The sequence below is a fragment of the Amia ocellicauda genome, chromosome 10, assembly GCF_036373705.1.
Source record: "Amia ocellicauda isolate fAmiCal2 chromosome 10, fAmiCal2.hap1, whole genome shotgun sequence".
Taxonomy (NCBI): Eukaryota; Metazoa; Chordata; class Actinopteri; order Amiiformes; family Amiidae; genus Amia; species Amia ocellicauda.
Genome location: NC_089859.1, coordinates 43,041,685 through 43,063,472, shown reverse-complemented (window position 1 = coordinate 43,063,472; position 21,788 = coordinate 43,041,685). Strand labels below are relative to the sequence as shown.

The 21,788-nt window shown below is 39.6% G+C and overlaps 1 non-coding gene across 1 annotated transcript; it reads right to left on the bottom strand.

Moving 5' to 3' along the window:
- Positions 1–13,823: 13,823 nt before the first annotated feature.
- Positions 13,824–13,938, bottom strand: LOC136762269 (U5 spliceosomal RNA). Its single transcript, XR_010820474.1, has one exon. It is a non-coding gene; the product is annotated as a U5 spliceosomal RNA (small nuclear RNA).
- Positions 13,939–21,788: the final 7,850 nt, after the last annotated feature.

The window sequence follows — 21,788 nt, the reverse complement described above, 5'->3', positions numbered from 1 at the left end:
TAACATAAAGCTCAAGAGCCTCATGAGCATGGTCAATATCCTCTTGGCTAATGTCTGAACCTAGCAAAATGCTCACACCCTCCACAAGTAGAGCCCAGTGGCAAAGATACCTGTTTGGAAGTATCCCCTCCAGGACTGGCAAACTGTAATATAAAAGCCAGTTCTGTCATTCGTGAGCTTTCCAAAACCTTAGCTCAACAATAGACCGTGGGATTCTGGAAAAAATGCTTAGAGGCTTGATTGCTAAAAGATTTACATCCACTGTTACAGTGTTCAAACCAACATACCATGGTTTACTATAGCTTTTGGAATCAAACCATAAAGTGGCTATTTGCCGGCAAACCCCCAGCAACACACAATGCATGTAATCAGGGACCATGCCATTGATCAGGTCAAAATCTGGCAAGTCCACAATTGGAGATGGCCCTTTTATGCCCAAAATGCTCTGTTCATTATTTTTGGCAATCTCACCTATTTGCACAGTTGTGTCATGATCTCTAAGGAACACCTGGATGAAGACAGTGCCCACACCCATACTCTCCATTAAACTGCTTGAAATTTTGCAGTAAAGGTCGTGCAACAGCATCACATATGGCACATAATGCATAGACCTTTGTCGTTTTGATTGAGTGATCTACTGGATCCTGCCACTGAAGACCTGTTTGTCCAAGACTTTTGCATTCCTCCACAAAAGGTTTGAGGAAGCTAGTCATTTGTGGTTTTGATGACCCAAACCACAAGGCACATAGTATGACATTTGTATCTCTTTCCTCTGGGGGTAATTCATTAACAGAGCATAGTAAGGGCCATATGCTGTATTTAGATGACTGGAACACTGGCACTCCATCACAATTGAAAGACAGGGAAAAGAATGAATCACTAACTGATTTCAGATATTTGTACAACTTCCCATCTGAAAAATCTGTTATTCCATCTGTTTTGGTCATTGTAAATATTTGGAATAGGCTCATTCTCCAAAAGAGCTTGAAGTTGATTCCTCAAAGGTATACAAATAAAAAATTGACCCAGCTCTAAACTTTGTCTCACAGATGGTATTCTGATTTGTCTACATAATCTTTAAACTCCTTCTCTAGCATGTACTTGCTACTTGGGATGCTTGCAGCATCCCCACTACATAACCTTAACAGCTTCAGTAGGTCCTCCATTAAAGCCTCTGTTACATTGTGCTTCATGGAAAATGCGAGGATGTTCAGCCAACTGGCATCTGTGACATGGTCATTTGAGGGACCTGAAGACACCAGGTTTGATTGGTTGGTATTCTGTAACAAATGGGAAAGAATCCAAATTTGAGTGATCATAAGCAAAGTGTGTACCAAAAGAAACCTGTTTTACTCTAAATGTTGATATTCTTGTTCAACAATATGGCAAGCTGTTTTGACTGTTATTAATTCCCAGGATGTTCATCAAGATTAAAGCTAGTGTTCACAACCCACCCCACCATCTACCTGTATGCTCCTTTCACTTTTACAGACACAATAATACATTACATTTTAGCATTGCTGTTGTGCTTAGATTTATATTGGTGTCTTGAGATGGAAGCCATCTCCATAGGCTACAGATGAATATATTATTATGACATAAAATTATTAGCCATGCATAATATTTTACTGACAGTACTAATGCCAGGCTGCTAATTTATAGAATGTCTGTAAACCTAAAATGGGCGACATATCCTGCTGAGGGACACTAACATTGAGACGCTATGGCGAGCAGTGAAAGCATTGCTCTCATTTCTTGGTTTCATGTCGAAAGGGTGTTTGTTGTGAATATTTAGATATGGTGACTTCGTTCATTGTTCAGTTCACGGGCAGCATTTAAAAACAACATGACCAGCTGTAGTGGGAAATCTACTCGCCTTCAGATATGTTTGTCAATGCATTTTACAACATTTTAAACACATTTTTAAAACCTTAAAACTTAACATAACTTAAACTAAACATTATTTGTACAATTATGTTCAACAATAAGTATAATGCCTATTTATGAATATATTATAGTTTATCATATTTAATACACACATTTCTAGGGCCTATAAATTATCAATATGACCAAAACTTTGCTGGAAAAACAAGTTTTGCCTTGTTTTCCACCTGGTCCGAGTACGACGAGGAATCATTCTTTCTTCTTGGCAACTGTTAAAGCAACACAATTTTCGTTTCGCCATTTTGCATAATAGAAAACACATCGCTACATGTAGGCAAGTGAATTAGGGCCATAAGACCATACAATATGCCGATTGGTTGATGTTTGAACTGCTGCGCGGGATCCAATAGAAATCCAGATCACTGACTCATTGAAGCAGCCAGACAGCGGTAAAACGGGCCGTTGCTTTAAGTTTCAACAGAGGTTTCAGATCGATTAAACATGGATTTCTAACGTCACCCCGAAGGAAAGAATAATTGTATCTTGTTGTAATTATTACTCAGGGATTTGTGTTGATTCAGGTTGGTTCATTTAGTAATTTATAAGCAAAGTAGTTGGTTTGTTCAATAAGACAACAGTTGCAAGAGTTAAGGTTACCTTGCTAGGAGCTAACTGAGCCAGCAACAACTTTGATATTGCCCTTGCTTCGTGTATTTAGGTAACGTGAACTGGATTCATGTATTTGTTGGTTTATGTTGAATGGGTATTATACCGTTAACATTAGACTACATTTACTTTTTTTACTGTCAAGCGATTCAGTTTTGAATCTATTTCATTACACAAATCTACCTACGTTGGTCAGGGGCGGGTGGGTTAATTGAGTTAAAATATTTGAATCGCGTTAGTTTCTCACAACTAACGTTAATGAATCAGATTACCGCGTTAAATCGACAGCCCTCATTATCGATTGTACTAATCTTTCACAGATCTGCAGCTAACTTGCATGCAGCTGACATTTAGCTGGCCTAGCATTATGTCTGTGTCTGGCAAACTGGTCTTACAAAGCAAAAATGATGCCCATGACGCTACAATCAGACTCACAAGACACAAAACTGTGACCTTCCCATGTGAGATCTGATGAAACAGCCGTGATCTAAATTCACTAAAAGCCAAACTCTTCTAAAGCCCAAGGTGTGATGAGAAAGTTTGCAGTGGTCCAATGGGTCAGTGGGGAGGATGCTGGGATGTATAGCGAGGTGGAAACCGAAGCCATACGTAAATATGATGACACCAAGATGGATGACGATGGATACCCGCAAACTGACTGTTCAGCTGCTGTGGAATGGCAGAAAGGGAAAAAGCCAAAACATGGCTGGCCAGTGTACGCTGCCTCTATCAAGTTCGTGAGCAGTAAGTAGACCTATCTAATGCATTTTGTTTTTACACTGTCGGGGCCAATAAATAATGTGAAGCTGTTATGATACACGGATATACGGATTCAGATGAAACTGATGTTGAGAATACACCGGTAAGACTGTTTGTATTCCACTGTCACCGAATGAATGTCATGCATATAATCACACACCATTTACTTAAGTACCAATTCACATAATAATACATTTGAACTTAAAAAACAAAGAAATCTGGTATTAAATCTAGGCTAAGTCCTACTGTTATTTAGAACAGTAAAACCAGCAGTGACAAAAAGTCTATGCAAGGGAAGTCAATCACCTTCATTTATATAGCGCTTTTAACAATATGAATTGTTTGAAAGCAGCTTTCCAGTGATAAGAAATGAAAGTGACAGAGATTGTTTTGGCTTTACAGCAGCTCTAGAATAAAGTTATTGTCCAGCTCAAGTTAGTTTTGATTGATTGACTTGCATGCGAAGATCATTAGTTATTAACGACAACGTTGTAACAGAAAACCCTTAACGCGCTCCGGCCGCCCATCCGCACAAAACAGAGCCTGGTGGCTCAACAACGCGCTCCCGGAAATAGGTTCCAAGGTGCGAGCGATTATCCGCTATCTGTGCGCAAACATACGCAACCTCTGCGCAAACACCGACAACAAAGTAACCTTCTTGTTTTTGCACCTGACTATGTCCAAAATATGCATGTCATTAAGAACTGTGGTAACACTTTATTTGAATAGTCCAGAATGATGCATTAGTTAAGCATAAGTACACTAGTAATTCTGATTAGTAAGGACATATTACCCATTATTTAACATGTATTAAACATTTGAAGGATCAACATTCTTTCATATTAACAACTTAGCAAACCATATTATTTGTGTGTAGTAATGTACCTCACCATCTATTATGTTAACTGGACTATGTTTAGTTATCTTCTACTCATTGATTAGCATATTCTGTCTTGATAATCTCTGAATTGTGTTCAGGGGACGGGGTTTATGTCAATTCTAGGGTTAGTGATGTCACTAACCCAGCCGTTTGTTGTAGTCCTTAAAAAACGATTTCTTTAACAGCAAATATCTCCCTTTGCTTTGAACTTTGAGCTTCGTAACTTTGCAGATGTTGTTTATGCTCAAACAGCAACATTACACACTAACTAAAGTTAGAAAAGTGAAATCATATTCAAGCACCCCGTTAAAGCTCTGATTTCAGAGAGAAGCGCAGAGAGCTGCTATTTGATTTGCGCTCATTTCATTCCTAAAGTTTACACACATTCATTTCACACGGACATTATTGCCTAGTGATTTCAGACATTTAAGTTTCGTGATATGATCCCCTGGCTCACCTGTTATCCATCAAACACAAGCTGTGACTGTCTCAGCCTTAGCCGCATATTATTCGGCAAAATTATTCGTTATTGGTTTTGAAGCCATTATCCGTGCCTTTCCGAATAAGGTATTGTGCTTCGGGACACCCCTAGTGTAAATCTTTACAACAGGGAGTCCAATTCTCTTTAGTACTGTGTTGTTGGCAGTTTAGCCATAATTATTGCCTTATTCTAGGCCAATAAACATAAATATCACTGAATTAGTGCAATAATTAATGTGAATATAACTTTCACTTTAGAACAGGCGGTCAAATTGTCTTTCTTACAATATTTGAGCAATTTATAACTGTAAAACCAGCACTAATTAAACATAGTTACTAGCTTCATATTGTTCAGTTAATTTAATAGATACATTATGTATAAGGTACACTTATAAATTTCAATTAAAGAAGTGAATTTATAGTATTACCTTATCACGAATCCTGGAGTCTTGTAGAACTCAATTTCTGTAATAATTGGACGCAGACAGATATAAATTGTCAAATTTATTCAAAAACAAAGACTAAATGTAGCACTACACTAATTATACAAAAGGGAAAAACTAATTAAAATTCAACTCTAGATCAACAAATCAAAGACAAATCACTTCCGTGACCAAATCAAAGACCATGGGATCGCATATGATAACACACAAATCTTTAAACAAAAAAGGTTATAAACACATTGACTACAATACCGGTTAGTAAGACGAAGGTGAGTCTCTCATTAGTATTGTTAGTCAGACATTAAATAACTACGCAGGTTAGTATTTATGTCAGGTAACTTCTCGTTATATATATATCAGTCTCATTAACGTTTAGGTACAGAGAAAGATCCTATCATTACTTGTTACCACAATTTCCCTTAACTGATTATTATTCAATGATTAAGGATAGGCAGGGCCACCAATAATCTAATGTCTATTCACTTGTGTCAATTTCAGACTAAACAGTTAAACAGGAATGAGAAGATATTTCTCGGCGTTGACAGATTTTATTTCTAAAATTATCAACAAAACAGTTGAATGCAACACACATTTATATTTAAGAAAACTAAATGATATTACACATTCTAGAGTTATGAATCACAGATTAACATTTCTAATTGATTTCTTAAATGTCATGAATCACAAACTCCAAACTGTTAAACTTATGTGAACTTCGTCGCAGAGAGGCCTCTCTGGCTTCGGGCTCAGATAACAGCACACGGCACGAGGTCCGTGTGGTTTGGAACAAAGGCAGTCCGGTTCGGCTTTGTCCAAGAACTTCCACTCAGTCGATGCACCTGGAAGTTGGGGTTTCGCGAATGTAGAGTCTTTTCCAAACAGATTTTCCATTGGTTTGAAGGCTCCAAGGTTGTGCACAAAATCTTCTTTGTAAGCAGGGTTCCACCGTAGTTACTTGAAGACAAAGTCTTTGAGGAAAGCAGGGCCCTGTTCGTTCCAAGGGTCAAGTTTCTTAAGACTCAAATAGCTATTTAAATGACTGACACTTTCGTATTCAGTCGACTTAGTCAATTGTCCAGCTGTAAAACTCCACTGATCAGGTGGGTCTGTAAAGTTATTTATTTAATAAAGTCCTTTAAAAGAATTCTTCGTACGGCTCAATCTCCTTCTCCCAGTTTAATTCTTCTGTTACCGGCAAAGACTTGGTTGGTTTCTGGTTCCGGTTCTGGCAACAGAGCTACAGGTTGCGAGTTTCTGGTTCAGGTGAGAGAGAGAGTAAGAGAGAGAGACCGTACGCTGTTCTTTATAGTCTGTCAGATCAATAGGTGATTGGTTCTTGATTTTTTTAGATTGGATTTCGGTTTCAGCCCCCAGTGTCCTATTGGAGGGGGGCTTGATTTATGACTGATGTCAATCCATGCCATCTTTTGGAAATGCCGGTTGGCCCGGGTTCGTAGCTCTATGTCGGGATTTCGGCTCTCGTCCACTTCAAAGAGTTTTTATTACCTACAGGCCCCTTTCTCCTATCTCATAGCAGGATTCCAAACTATTTGGCCTATTCTCGGTGCCATCCTCCCAAGACTGTCACTTTGATGTAAACCAGTTCACATGCTGATGAGTTAAGGAAATCTGATAAATTTGGGGGGGAGAGGTCTTCTTTAGATCAGTGCTTCAGCTCAGAGCTAAAATGCTCTTATCAGAATACACCCAACATAACGCTACACTGGTTAATTCTGTTCTGGGAAAACCACAATCCTGCAGGTTTAATAAGTCTCTCTACACATCAGTCCCTGAGTACCTTCAACCAATGGTCATTTTGACCAATTAAGCCCAAGAATTGAGTCAATTAAGTTGTCAAGGACTACCCAGTGAAGACGTGAACTCACGACTAGGTCACACTGTGAGCTCACCAGAGCAGACATTACACTGAGCTCACTGTGAGCTCACTTAGCGCTTTTCCAGCGACATGGTGCCGGTGCTGGAGCCGGAGCTGCTGCTCGGCCTGGGATCCAGCTGATCTTTTTTGAACCGGCCCGCTTTTCCACCGGTTTTGACGTCACTGGATGTGGGCGTTCCCAAGCATGGAGTAGAAGTGGAGAAACACAGCAATTGTAATCAGCACCGAGGCGACTGCGTCTTTAAACCCCATTTAACATCACAATCAAACTCATTCCGCGTCTATGGCAAATCGTAACCCTAATGTTACAAATGTTCCCTAAACACCTATTTTGCAGGATCAATAAAAAATTATTAGGATTTTTTAAACTTTTACTGACACACATAGTTAATAGCAATGTGTTATAACTTTACCGAAAATAATAATCTGTATATCTTTAATTGTTTAGACGTTATTAAGATATAATGCATCTTTCACATAGGGAACATTTGTAACATGTTAGGAAAAACAAACAAATGATTTGAAAATATTCATAATTACAGCATACAATTTGTCAGGCTTCATAACAATGGTATTTATAACATACTCTGTAAAAATCAAGCAAATAGCATTTGTGGTTCACGAGAAAATATGTATATATAATCAAAGCTATCAGACTATAGCAGCCGGTGTATGAAGACACATACGATTATACAGCATTATTTGGCAGCTTCGCAAGACCTAATTTTAAACGTTGTTGGTAAGTTAGATAATTAGTGGGGACCCGCTATTTGCAGTTCTTCCCCTCCATAATTGCTAAAATAAAGTTTTACTGACATTTTATTGACCCTACCACTGCATAGGGCACATCTGTAACATGAACGCTACTGAATGGCACATACATTGAAAACTACGGAGAACTGAGACAAATCCACTTTACACTTCATAAATAATCTTAAAACGTTTCCAACCAAGGCAACACCCACTTGAAATACGTTCATTCTCATTTTTGGTAAACAAAAAGAGAGATTGTTACATATGTTCCCTATGATGCATCTACAGAGAGAGAGAGAGAGAGACAGACAGACACTAACTCTCTCTCTCTCTCTCTCTCTCTCTCTCTCTCTCTCAGCTGGGAGTGTGTGGGAGGGGTCTGCAGTGAGCGGGAGTGCTGCTGAGAGCTCTGTCCTTTGGCTGCGTTTTTTTGTTGCTTTACTTTTTTCAGTTTGTTTATTTTGTCTTCTGTTTTCAGTGCTTTTCTTATTGTGGGGGAACAGGGGAGGGGAGGGGGGAGTACCGGTAGTTCTTCCCGGGTCGGGGGGTCGGACCCCCTGAATGCGTCTTTTGAAAAACTGACCCGACGCCATGGAGTCAAGATCGCTCCGGTGCAGTTCTGCCCCCTAGAGCAGTGTGTGTTAGCGGTTGGGGAGGTAGCAGGGTGTGAAAATATCAAGTCTGCTGCCATTGTTATCTTCTTAAAAACCACTGATCTGCTCAATCAGCTAGTGGCTAATGGCACAGTGTTAGACGACACTTTCACCCCGGTGTTGCCGCTCGCTGCTCCTGCCCGGAAGGTAACGCTGTCTAACGTCCCTCCGTTCATCCGCACCGGCTCGGGCAGCTGATGTCCGGCATTAAGAGGGTCCCGCTGGGCTGCAAAGCCCCGCAACTGAAACACGTCGTGTCCTTCCGAAGGCAGCTGTATATGATCCTCAATAACATCAATGAGGATCTTAATGTCATTTTTAAATTTAAGATCGACAATACCGACTACGTCGTGTTCGCTACTTCGGAGTCCATGAAGTGTTTCAGGTGTGGGAGCGAGGGGCATGTCGTGAGGAACTGTCCCGAACAGGACAGGGAGCGGGAGGAGGAGCGGGGCGACGCGGGGAGGAATAGAGACACCGGCCCGCAGCCACAGATGCAGCGGGCAGACAGAGATCGAGCCCCGGCGGAGGAGACAGTCGCCGGTCGGACCGATGGTACCACTGATGCCGTGACGGGGGAAGAGCTGCCCGGAGGCGATGACGCACAGCTGGGGGACGGGGTCGAGGCAGCGGGGGATAGTGACGACCGAGACGCCGGGGGGAGATGGTGTTGAGGCGGTGCACGGGGCGCTGGTTAGTGACGAGGAACAACCTCAGCAGCCAGCAGACGGGCGGACAGACACACAGGGTGTAGCCGAGGAGGAGGCAGGGCCAGGCTCGGCGGTACAAGCCGAGGCACCGGGTGGAAAAAACGCACTAAGAAGGTGCTGGGAGGGAGCACGGACGGTGTTGGTAAATAGTGGCAGTAAAAGAAGTGGTGGCACAGTAGTGAAGCTGGGGTAGCGAGCGGCTTGGTGGGGAAAGGTCCGGCTACACGCTGGAGCATCGCGGCAGCCACCGGGGACGCCTCGGGCTCGGAGTGACAGTGAGGGCGGCTTCACGGATTCCTCTCTCGCCTCCTCGTCCTCGGTGAGTCAGAGCTGCAGTGAAGGATATCAGGAGGTTTTTAGAGAAAACGAAGGGAAAGAGGTCTGTTGTAGTGGAGCAGTTTTTCCCAGATCGTGCACGCCTGCTGGCCTCTATTAAGTTTTTACAGAAACCCTGACCTATCAATTTGTACAACACTCACTGAAAACCATGGTTGGGGTCAATTCCTGTTTTTCAATTCCAATTCCTCCTACAAATCAATTCAAAATTGCAATTACTTTTTGCATTCACAGAATATTCTTTATTGGAATTGAATTGAAAAGGGAATTAAAAATTTAATTGGAATTGACCCCAACCCTGTTGAAAACAAAACAAAAAATACAGATCTGGTTCTTCAAATCTTCACTCTGGTTTCATTCTGTGTCGTAGTTCATTTATCTTGCTGTTAATTGCACCACCAATTACACTCTTTGGGTTACTGGGCAATTTTTTCAAGGTAGCCCCTAAAAAACATGTATCACATAGATTTAATGACTTGCACATAGATATATAAAAATCTTTTAATAAACATACCACATATCTTTGAGAAGGGTTCATTAGTTACATATTGCCACAGTAAATCAACATTTTTGTGTGTGGGTGTATTTAAACGTTTTGGTGTATGCTCTTAAACTTGTCTTACACTAGTTCATAGTAAAATCTGTACTTGGCGAAGCAGCTATGCAAAGGCAGTCTTTTCTCCATTAATACCTTGCTTAAGCATTACATTGATGTGGCACAACTGGACTGAAATGTGAAGTATTAGCTCAAAAGTCAAATTTAAATGAGACATGAAAGTTTATATTGTCAAGGATCCCATGGCACTATTCATTATTATTATGTATTAATATGTCTGAAGCATTAATCCAAGGTGATTTACAAGGTGTTGTTGAAAGAGTGACGTGGCTGAATTCTAAGTCAGGCTTCCCTCAATCAGGTCTAACAAATTTGTTATGACTCCACCTTTACTGCTGTGTAGTAATCTGCTGGTACAAAATGGCTGCACCCCAGAGGGTGGTGGGTGAAGTGAGTCTGTAGAGCACTTTGGGATCTTTCCAGCTGCTACATGTAAGGTATTATTATTTATTAATAAATTAACTCTAGTCTCTGAAACTAAAACAAAGGCCAAAGGAACATTTCAAATGCTAACCCTTTGTGTTCTATACAGTTAAAAAGGAGAGTTAGAAATTTTGTACAACAGCATTTACATACCATATATGGCTTCCACCTTTAAGCGATCCAGAGGTGTCTTTTTCTCCGAAGTTGGATCTCTCTTGCTGCCACCACCACGAAGATTGCTCTTTAATAATGTTGGAAAGTCAAAGACAGCAACCGTCAGGGTTCTTGCATATGACGTATTCGTGCTGCACCTCTCTGCAAGGATCCAGGACAGTTTGTCAATGTAAACTCCAGTGCCTGGGAATATTTCCACCTAAAAGACAATGGTAAATAAAAAACAAGTTTATCCCCAAACTATTCTTATATTATGTTAAGTGGAATACATTATCAGTAAGGCTGTGATTTTGTTACAGAAATGTGTTATTAAAGACCACAGTATGTCTCAATTCTAAGTTTATTAATTTACAGACATAATAAAGTCAGTGAATCTGTGACACCCATAATTCAATTACATTCTTATTATCAACTATAACTATGAATATAACTGATAATGTAGCATCATTAGATTGTTTACAACCAATATTTGTTTTCAATATATATATTTTTACCTTGTCTTTGTAATATTGTAGACCAAGAGTGTTATACCTGTTTTGGTGATTCTTTGTCAGATTCAGAACAATTTGCTGTGGGGCTGTCAGAACCACTTGATGGTGACACACTTTTGTCTTCATTGCTGATAAATGTGGCTTTTGTTACAATTTTTTTCAGATTGTCCAAAAGGTCTGGAATCTCTGGAGAAAAAAACCTTAGTATTAAATGATAATCATTTCTAATAATATATTTAATACAAAGTGAAAACAAAACCATCAATGCCTGCAATTATACTTGAGAGACTTGCTCTATGTTATTGGCAAACTGACCTTTTTGTGGGTCATTAACATTAGCTACGAAAAATATAAAAAAGATAAAATACAAGAATTACCAGGTCTAATGTAATGCATATAGTCATTAATGTAGGATTATGAAGTTATGTTGAAAAACTTTATTTAATAATCAGTATTATTAAACTATTAGACAGTGCACATTAAGAGTCTGTATTGTGGTTCTAGATTACTTCAGTATGATCAACTATAATACATTACTCTGGAATCTAAATTACTGAAGAATAACATTTATCAAGGTAAGGAATTATTTGCTATAAATAAAAAAACTTACCATCAACCATACGGTTTCGAAGACATTGGTTTTCATTTTTAAGTCTTTTTAAGTGTTTTCCTTTTCGAGCTGCTTAACTTTTTGCTGTAGCTCAACTTCACTGGACTCTTTAAATGTCTGTAGAATATGACGGGATCTAATTCTTGAAGCTCCATCGGTTTTCTTTCTTATTTTGTGCTGTATTCAGAGAGGAAAAGAGTTTAAAATGAATATATATATATATATATATATATATATATATATATATATATATATGAAAATGATTAAAAAAAAAACAATCCTGCAATACATTTATTTAATATTTGCAGTAATTATCTCACCGGTAACTGTGGTTCATCAAGGTCACTATCATCTGAAATTTGAAGTTTTTTGTTTGGTTTAGGTACTCTCTTCATTTTAGGAGAGGGCATTTTTGTTAGGTCATTAAGTTTTCTTCTTAGTTTGCCTTCTTTTCCTAAAATAAAAATAAAATAAATAAAACCCTGCATTATGTCCACAGATATTTGGGGATTATATTTATTTGTCATAAAAATACTGTGCTTTGACCATACAAATTAAGATGAACAGCCAACACTGAATCAAAACTGAAGTTAAATTATATCTGGTTTAATTTATTTTGTGATTTGGGGGATTTTATTGTAAAGCACAACACACAATAAATCGTTCTTACAAATGCCAGTCAAGTATGACGAGTTTTTAGCGCCCTCACCACCACCTACCATGTTATAAGAGTATGTTAGAAGTACAACACATTAATAACTTAAACATTCATTTCAAATATACTGTGATTGTATATATCAAATAGCATGTAAAGACTTTAATGTTTTTTTTTTAAATAAACATTGTTACCAGTCATAATGATCTGCGCTTCATGGACAGGCCATCCACCTTTTGGAGGTTTGTTCGTGTCTCTCCACTCTGCTCTGAAGTTTCGAGTCGTCTCTTCGTCATCATCAGCAATGCTGAATAAATCAAAATTGCGAAAGCAAGCAGTGGGAATCACGCTGTAAGAGTCTTTGTCGACCCCGCTTTCCCACTTCACCAACGCGTGCATCACCGCCATACTACCTTCACCTTCTCGTCCGTTTTTTCTGCGCCTTTTTCCCCCGACAAGTCACGGCACAAAAAACAGTCCCGCTCTGCATTCTGGTACTTGGCGTTCTTAATAACACCAACAGGGTGTAATCGCATAGACCACTCGAGTATAAAGTACTACATATCCCATCAGTTACAGTTTTTTTTCATCTTCTGAAACTGCAATTTAGCACTTTCAACTGTTTCTTAGTGATTCCTAGAATTACTAACCGGTATTGTAGTCAATGTGTTTATAACCTTTTTTGTTTAACGATTTGTGTGTTATCCTATGGGATCCCATGGTCTTTGATTTGGTCACGGAAGTGATTTGTCTTTGATTTGTTGATCTAGAGTTGAATTTTAATTAGTTTTTCCCTTTTGTATAATTAGTGTAGTGCTACATTTAGTCTTTGTTTTTAAATAAATTTGACAATTTATATCTTTGGAATTGGTGTCTGCGTCCAATTATTACAGAAATTGAGTTCTACAAGACTCCAGGATTCGTGATAAGGTGATACTATGAATTCACTTCTTTAATTGAAATGTATAAGTGTACCTTACGCTACATATATGTATGTATGTATGTATGTATGTCCAATTGCTTTGACAATACAAATGAATTGAATTGAGAGAGAGAGAGAGAGAGAGAGAGAGACAGACAGACAGACTGACAAACAGAAAAACAGACAGACACAGACACACACACACACAGAGCCAGCCAGCCAGCCAGCTCAGCGATGACATCACGAGCCTCTCTCAGCTGACTGCTATGACATCACAGAGCACGTACATTCCGTTGCTTGCCGTCTGTCAACCACTCAGTCACTGCCAGCCAGACTGGCTGGCTGGCTGGATGGGGGGGCTGCTTGCTGCTGCTGTGTACCTTAGCAAGCTTATTTGCTTGACCGGCCTTCCTACTCCTCTGCCCACATGCCCACCTATGCCCGATCTGCTGTTCACCTGGATCACAGCTCCGCCCCAACAAGGCAGAGCCCCCCAAGAATGGTACAAACTCACCCACGATCCCCTCCACGGAAAGCTTTAGCAAAAGGCAAAAGCGTTATACGTAATGAAGAGGAACCCGAGTCCAAGACGCATCCGACCAGCCATACATATTTGTGTGTATTAAAGATCACATTTTCTTACATTTAGTTTTTCTGTACTTTATTACATCTTATTGTGATTTATAAAAGTATTGTTTCTTTTCCATATGTATGTATGTATGTGTGTGTGTGTGTGTGTGTGTGTCTGTCTCTGTGTGATAGTGTGTGTGTGTGTGTGTCTGTACGTGTGTATATGTCTCTCTGTGAAAGTGTGTGTGTGGGTGTGACAGTGTGTGTGAGTGTCTGTCTGTCTGTCTGTCATGTAACTCGCACATCTGTGAGGGCACCATTTTTGCAGAAGAGATGTACACATTTTGGAGCAACATATGCTGCCATCCAGACATCATCTTTTCCAGTGACGTCCCTGCATTTTCAAACAGATCACATTTTATTACACTTTGTTTATCTGTACTTTATTACATCTTATTGTGATTTATACTTGTAATGTTTCTTTTCCATATATATGTATGTACAGTGGGGGAAAAAAGTAATTGATCCCCTGCTGATTTTGTACGTTTGCCCACTGACAAAGAAATGATCAGTCTATAATTTTAATGGTAGGTGTATTTTAGCAGTGAGAGACAGAATAACAACAAGAAAATCCAGAAAAATGCATTTCAAAAAAGTTATAAAATTGATTTGCATGTTAATGAGGGAAATAAGTATTTGACCCATTTTCAATGCCCTGGCTTAGGGTTCTCACCCATGATTTGACGGTACATGGCCCCGTCCATCGTCCCTTTGATGCGGTGCAGTTGTCCTGTCCCCTTAGCAGAAAAACAGCCCCAAAGCATAATGTTTCCACCTCCATGTTTGATGGTGGGAATGGTGTTCTTGGGGTCATTCCTCCTCCTCCAAACACGGCAAGTTGAGTTGATGGCAAAGAGCTTGATTTTGGTCTCATCTGAGACCACTTTCACCCAGTTCTCCTCTGAATCATTCAGATGTTCATTGGCAAACTTCAGACGGGTCTGTACATGTGCTTTCTTGAGCAGGGGGACCTTGCGGGCGCTGCAGGATTTCAGTCCTTCACGGCATAGTGTGTTACCAATTGTTTTCTTGGTGACTATGGTCCCAGCTACCTTGAGATCATTAACAAGATCCTCCCATGTAGTTCTGGGCTGATTCCTCACCGTTCTCATGATCATTGAAACTCCACGAGGTGAGATCTTGCATGGAGCCCCAGACTGAGGGAGACTGACAGTTATTTTGTGTTTCTTCCATTTGCGAATAATCGCACCAACTGTTGTCACCTTCTCACCAAGCTGCTTGGTGATGGTCTTGTAGCCCATTCCAGTCTTGTGTAGGTCTACAATCTTGTCCCTGACATCCTTGGACAGCTCTTTGGCCATGGTGGAGAGTTTGGAATCTGATTGATTGATTGCTTCTGTGGACAAGTGTCTTTTATACAGGTAACGAGCTGAGATTAGGAGCACTCCCTTTAAGAGAGTGCTCCTAATCTCAGCTCGTTACCTGTATGAAAGACACCTGGGAGCCAGAAATCTTGCTGATTGATAGGGGATCAAATACTTATTTCCCTCATTAACATGCAAATCAATTTATAACTTTTTTGAAATGCGTTTTTCTGGATTTTCTTGTTGTTATTCTGTCTCTCACTGCTAAAATACACCTACCATTAAAATTATAGACTGATCATTTCTTTGTCAGTGGGCAAACGTACAAAATCAGCAGGGGATCAAATACTTTTTTCCCTCACTGTATGTATGTATGTATGTATGTATGTATGTAAGTGTGTGTGTGTCTGTCTCTGTGTGAAAGTGTGTGTGTGTGTCTGTCTGTGAAAGTGATTGTGTGTGAAAGTGTGTGTGTCTGTCTGTCTGTCTGTGAAAGTGTGTGTGTGTGTGTGTGTGTGTGTGCGTGTGTCTGTCTGTGAAAGTGTGTGTTTGTGTGTGTATGGGTGTGACAGTGTGTATGAGTGTCTGTCATGTAACTCGCACATCTGTGAGGGCACCATTTTTGCAGAAAGAGATGTACATATTTTGGAGCAACATATGCTGCCATCCAGACATCATCTTTTCCAGGGACGTACCTGCATTTTTCAGCAGGATAACGCCAAACCACATTCTGCCCAGATTTCAAGCGCATGGTTGCATAGGCAGAGAGTGCGGGTGCTAGCATGGCCTGCCTGCAGTCCTGACCTGTCTCCGAATTGAGAATGTGTGGCGCACTATGAAGTGCAAATTAAGACAACGAAGGCCCTGTGCAGTTGCGCAGCTGAGGAAATGCATAATGGATGAATGGGGGAAAATCCCGCTTGCTAAACTTAACCAAGTGGTGTCTTCAGTGCCCAAGTGCTTAATAAGTGTTATTAAAAGAAAAGGTGATGTTACATAGTGGTAAACAGTCGACTGTCCCAACTTTCTTGGTTTCTTTTCACTGCTAATGAGATGCTGTAGAGTGAGTTAGTTATATTGCTTTCAGGAGCTCTAATCGTATTGATGAGTTCATGCAGCATTTGTAATTGAATTTCAAAAAGAAATCTTTGCTGTCTGGCCTGTGTGTATGAGATGTACTCTGTCAATCTTTGGCTAACAACTGAAACATTGGTAGAACAGAAATGGCAACATAAAAAAGAAAAGTACATTTTAAAAGAGCACATTAAATAGGATGAATATACAGTTTTTTACAATCACTTTGTCACTAATTTCAGAACCTTGATGTCATTTTTCAAAACTCTAGACACAAAACTCAAAACGGTCATCACTTGTAACACAGGCTGTCCAATGTTCAAAACATTGCATTGTGCATTCATATCTTTATAGAAACCTAGCACTTGCAGACTTGTTGGTTCAAATAACTCATTTATCATGAAATACCATAGTAACATAGTAACACAGAAGATACCGATAGTTTCACTGTGTAGTTGTTCATACAATCATTAAATATTGTAGTACAAAATATGTGATACATGTTTCATTATGGTACTACACATAAATACATCACTGTAAAAGGACTAGTAGAGAGAATACTACAGACACAGTGGAATCATTGAACAAAATCTGAAATGTATTGATGCAATACAATCAAATCACACCATAGGTTTCTTTGAATCCATGCAAAAATAATTAGCTACAAAAACGAACAAAACTACAGTAAAATGTCAACTGCAGTGTTCCTCACCTGGCTTAGTGTAAAAAGCAAAACAAAGGATTGATTACTGTACTTCTAAATTTCCATCAGCCCTGTGTTCAGGTTCAGGTTCTCACAACCATTTTTCACAAGAGGCATCTTGAAACTGAACATACCTGAACATACTCAGTCATCAGCTGCTTCACTCTGTCTGCATTTCTTTCAAAAGGCACACTATACTCTGTGCTACACATTGGTATGCAGTATACAGTCATTTGACAATTGAGAGTAGCCTAATGTTTAGTGCATGCTGAAGACTTGCCGCTTCTCAGTACGGACATTTCTGATGATTGAGGCCACAGTTGATCCTGAGTTGATTCTGAGGTTTGATTGAATCATTGTAGCTGCCTCAGTCATGGTCATGCCATGATTTACAACATGTTCTACAACTATTTCTCGGATTTCACTGGACACTATTTGCTGTTGCTGCCGCTGTCTGGTCCGTGGCCTTGTCCTCTACCACGTTCCCCCAACACCTCTCAAATGAGGCCCATGGCTGCCTCTCTGGTGAGGCCTAAGCCCTCCTCTATGACGAGGCCCACGACCACCTCTCAGAAGGGGTGCATGTCCCCTTCCATTCCTTTGACCACCACGTCTTCCTCCTCCCACTGCTTGACCTCTATTGTGACCTGGATGACCTGCCGGCTCCATGTTATCACTGTGTTGCTCGGGTGGATAGCACTCATTTCACTCGATACTCGTACCACAATGTGAAATCAATCATCAATAACCAGTTGGCAGTATTGGAATAGCAATTACAAGGGCCTGCATACATACAGTAATGTCAAATCTGATGTGGAAGAACAATCATCTTCAACCAGGTTGGAGCGTTAGTTGCAATGCCTTTAATACACGCAGCGTGGAGAGGAACAGTGACTCAAGAAGATCCCAAAGTCGCTCTGCCTTCATTTTAACAGTCAGAGCTTTTATACACAAAAATCAAAGAGCTGGTTATAATCAGAAAGTCATTACTATGTTATCTTAAAAGTTAGCTAAGCAGAATTTATATCATTATAGGACAGAGTTCATAGATCAACACATGGATTAGGGAGCAGGCACTTCAATCATACTGTTTGACATTGTCTCCAAGATTCTCATCGTAAATAACAAGCAGAAATCAAACTACCTTCTGGCCTGACCTTCTAGCTTGACCTTATCTTTCTTAAGTATACAAGAGAGAAAAACAGGTATTAGAGAAAGAATTTCTAACTTTCCTTCCACACTGAAAACATGGTGTGGAAAAGTGCTACATGATGATGAATGATGATGAAATATTACATCCATAGATAATGTAGTTCAACTGGTTCATGCTCCTCGGTTATTGGTGTCAATGGATCTCATTATCCTGAAACTTTCATGATCGAAACATGGAATACTGTTCGTCAGTTTCCATAAAACTATGAATTAAGAGTAATGCAACAGTCACTTATCATTTTGAGCAGCTGTATCAATTGATAGTTAGATCTTTGTAATGAAATGAATAGACAGTGATCTCAGATGTAATGTGTGAATTGCATTTTGAAATGGTAATACTTTGACGTTAAGTTGTATCATTTTAGTTCAATGAACAAATGATCTGAGGTTGATGTGTATTGTATCCAAGCAATTGAAAAATGTGCATTTTGATCATCGGGTGTGAGTTTAGTGTCTAGAGTTTTGAAAAATGACATCAAGGTTCTGAAATGAGTGCCAAAGTGATTGTAAAAAAGTGTAATATCAGGGGACAGTGGCTATTACTGATCTGGCCTTCCGTGGCCTCTGTATTAATGTAACAGGTCACATTGTATGTGTACACTGATACTTGATAGTATAATATAGTACAAGTAAAAAACATACATAGGTATCATAGAAGTATTTTGCAGAAATGATTAAGGATACTTATCAAAATGGAGAGGAAATGCTAAATCCAGTCTCCCCAGGCTGAGCTTCTATTGCTACACCTGCTAAGTGGCTGCTGGCCCCACTATATGGATAGAGCCACACCAAGTACAAGAGTCTCCCCATTGCTATTTATATCTCCCTATCCAGTCTTCTATACGTGTCAGGTATACAAGTGTGTGTGTGTGTGTGTGTGTCTGTCTGTCTGTCTGTCTGTCTGTGAAAGTGTGTGTGTGTGTGTGTGTGTGTGAAAGTGTGTGTGAGTGTCTGTCTGTCTGTCTGTCATGTAACTTGCACATCTGTTAGGGCACCATTAATGCAGAGATGTACACATATTGTTTATTTTCCATATATATGTATGTATGTATGTATGTATGCATGTCCAATTGCTTTGACAATACAAATGCACTGAATTGAGACAGAGAGAGAGAGAGAGAGAGAGAGAGAGGTGCTAAGGCACATTTGTAACATAAATTAGGGAACATTTGAAACATGCTTAGGGAACATTCATAAGAACATAAGAACATAAGAAAGTTTACAAACGAGAGGAGGCCATTCGACCCATCATGCTCGTTTGGTGTCCATTAATATCTAAGTGATCCATGGATCCTATCCAGTCTATTTTTAAATGTTCCCAAACTTTCAGCTTCTACCACTTTCCATCTTGAATGCCTTGAAGCCCAATTTCCATTTGTTGTCCCCTGGTGCGTGTGTCCCTGCTGATCTGGAAAAGCTCCTCTGGTTTGAGGAACCTTTCATGATTTTGAAGACTTGGATCAAGTCCCCACGTAATCTCCTCTGTTCCAGGGTGAAAAGGTTCAGTTCCCTCAGTCTCTCCGAGTAGGACTTTCCCTTCAGACCTGGAATAAGTCTGGTTGCTCTCCTCTGAACTGTCTCTAAAGCAGCAATATCCTTCTTGAAGTGTGGTGCCCAGAACTGTACACAGTATTCCAGATGAGGTCTAGCGCATTGTACAGTCTTAACATTACTTAAATTCTACACTTTTGACGATATACCCTAGCATTCTGTATGCCTTTTGTATTGCTTCCCCACATTGTTTGGATGGAGAAAGTGAATCCACATAGATTCCTAGGTCTTTCTCATGCATTACTTCATCTAGATCTGTACCTCCCATAGTGTAATTATAGTGGACATTTTTGTTTTACTGCATGTATTACCTTGCACTTGTCCACATTGAATTTCATTTGCCAGGTGTCAGCCCACAACTGAATTTATCTAAGTTCCTCTGAATAGCATGTGCTGCCAAGATTGTATCTGCTAAGCCACCTATTTTAGTATCATCTGCAAATTTGACAAGGTTGCTAAGTATCCCAGAGTCCAGATCATTAATATAGATTAGAAAAAGCAAAGGCCCTAGTACTGATCCCTGTGGAACTCCACTAACAACCTCACTCCAGTTAGAAGTGACTCCTCTAATCTGTTTCCTATACATCAACCAGTTCATAATCCATCTACTTACATGACCCTGAATGCCTACAGCTTCCAATTTGAGGATCAGTCTTTGGTGTGGAACCTTATCAAAAGCTTTTTGGAAATCTAAGTATATCATATCATATGCTTTCACGTGATCTACAGCTGCAGTTGCATGTTCAAAAAAATGTATTAAGTTAGTAAGACATGATCTGCCTCGTCTAAACCCATGTTGACTATCTCCAAGAATATGGTTTTCATTGAGATGCTCCTCTATTTTCTGTCTAATCATTTTTTCCAACATTTTACAGGTGATGCAGGTGAGACTGATTGGTCTGTAATTTCCTGGCTCAGTTTTGTCCCCTTTCTTGTGGATTGGTATGAAATTTGCTGTCTTCCAGTCAGTGGGAACATCCCCTGTTCTAAGTGTCATTTGAAATAATCGAGTTAACGGCCTATACATAATTTCCCTCATTTCTTTAAGTACTGTTGGAAATATCCCATCTGGCCCAGGTGATTTGTTTGATTTTAATTCTGCTAGTCCCTTTAGTACCTCCTCCTCATTTATCCTGATCTCTCTTAGGGTTTGACTGGATTGATTGTCAACCTGTGGCATGTCATCTGTTTTTTCTTTTGTAAAAACCTCTGTGAAATACTCATTTAGAATATTTGCCACATCTTGTTCGTTTTCCAAGATACCTCCATTTTTGCCCTTTATCTGTTTCACCTCCTCCTTAATTGACCGCTTGCTGTTGTAATTTTGAAAAAAGCTCATTGCATTGGTTGTAGCTCCAAGAGCTATGTTTCTTTCTATTTCCCTCTTTGCTTTCCTGATCCCTTTCTTAAGATCTCTTTGCAGCTCAACATATTCTATGTATTTTGTTTCATCACCATCCCTTTTGTATGTGCTATACAACATTTTCTTCCTCTTTATATTTTTTTGCATGCCTCTGGTTTGTATGTATGTATGTATGTATGTATGTATGTATGTATGTATGTATGTGTGGAAGGAAAGTTAGAAATTCTTTTCTCACAACTGTTTTTCTCTCTTGTATACTTAAGAAAGATAAGGTCAAGCTAGAAGGTCAGGAGGCCATAAGGTAGTTTGATTTCTCTTTGTTATTTACAATGAGAACCTTGGAGACAATGTCAAACAGAATGACCTACGTGCCTGTTCACTAATACCATGTATAGACCTATGAACTCTGTTCGATAATGATATATGTTCTGCTTAGTTAGCCTTTAAGATAACATAGTAATGACTTTCTAGCATGTATGTATGCATGTATATATATATATATATATATATATATATGTATGAATGTATGTATGTCCAATTGCTTTTGACAATACAAATGAATTGAGAGGGAGAGAGAG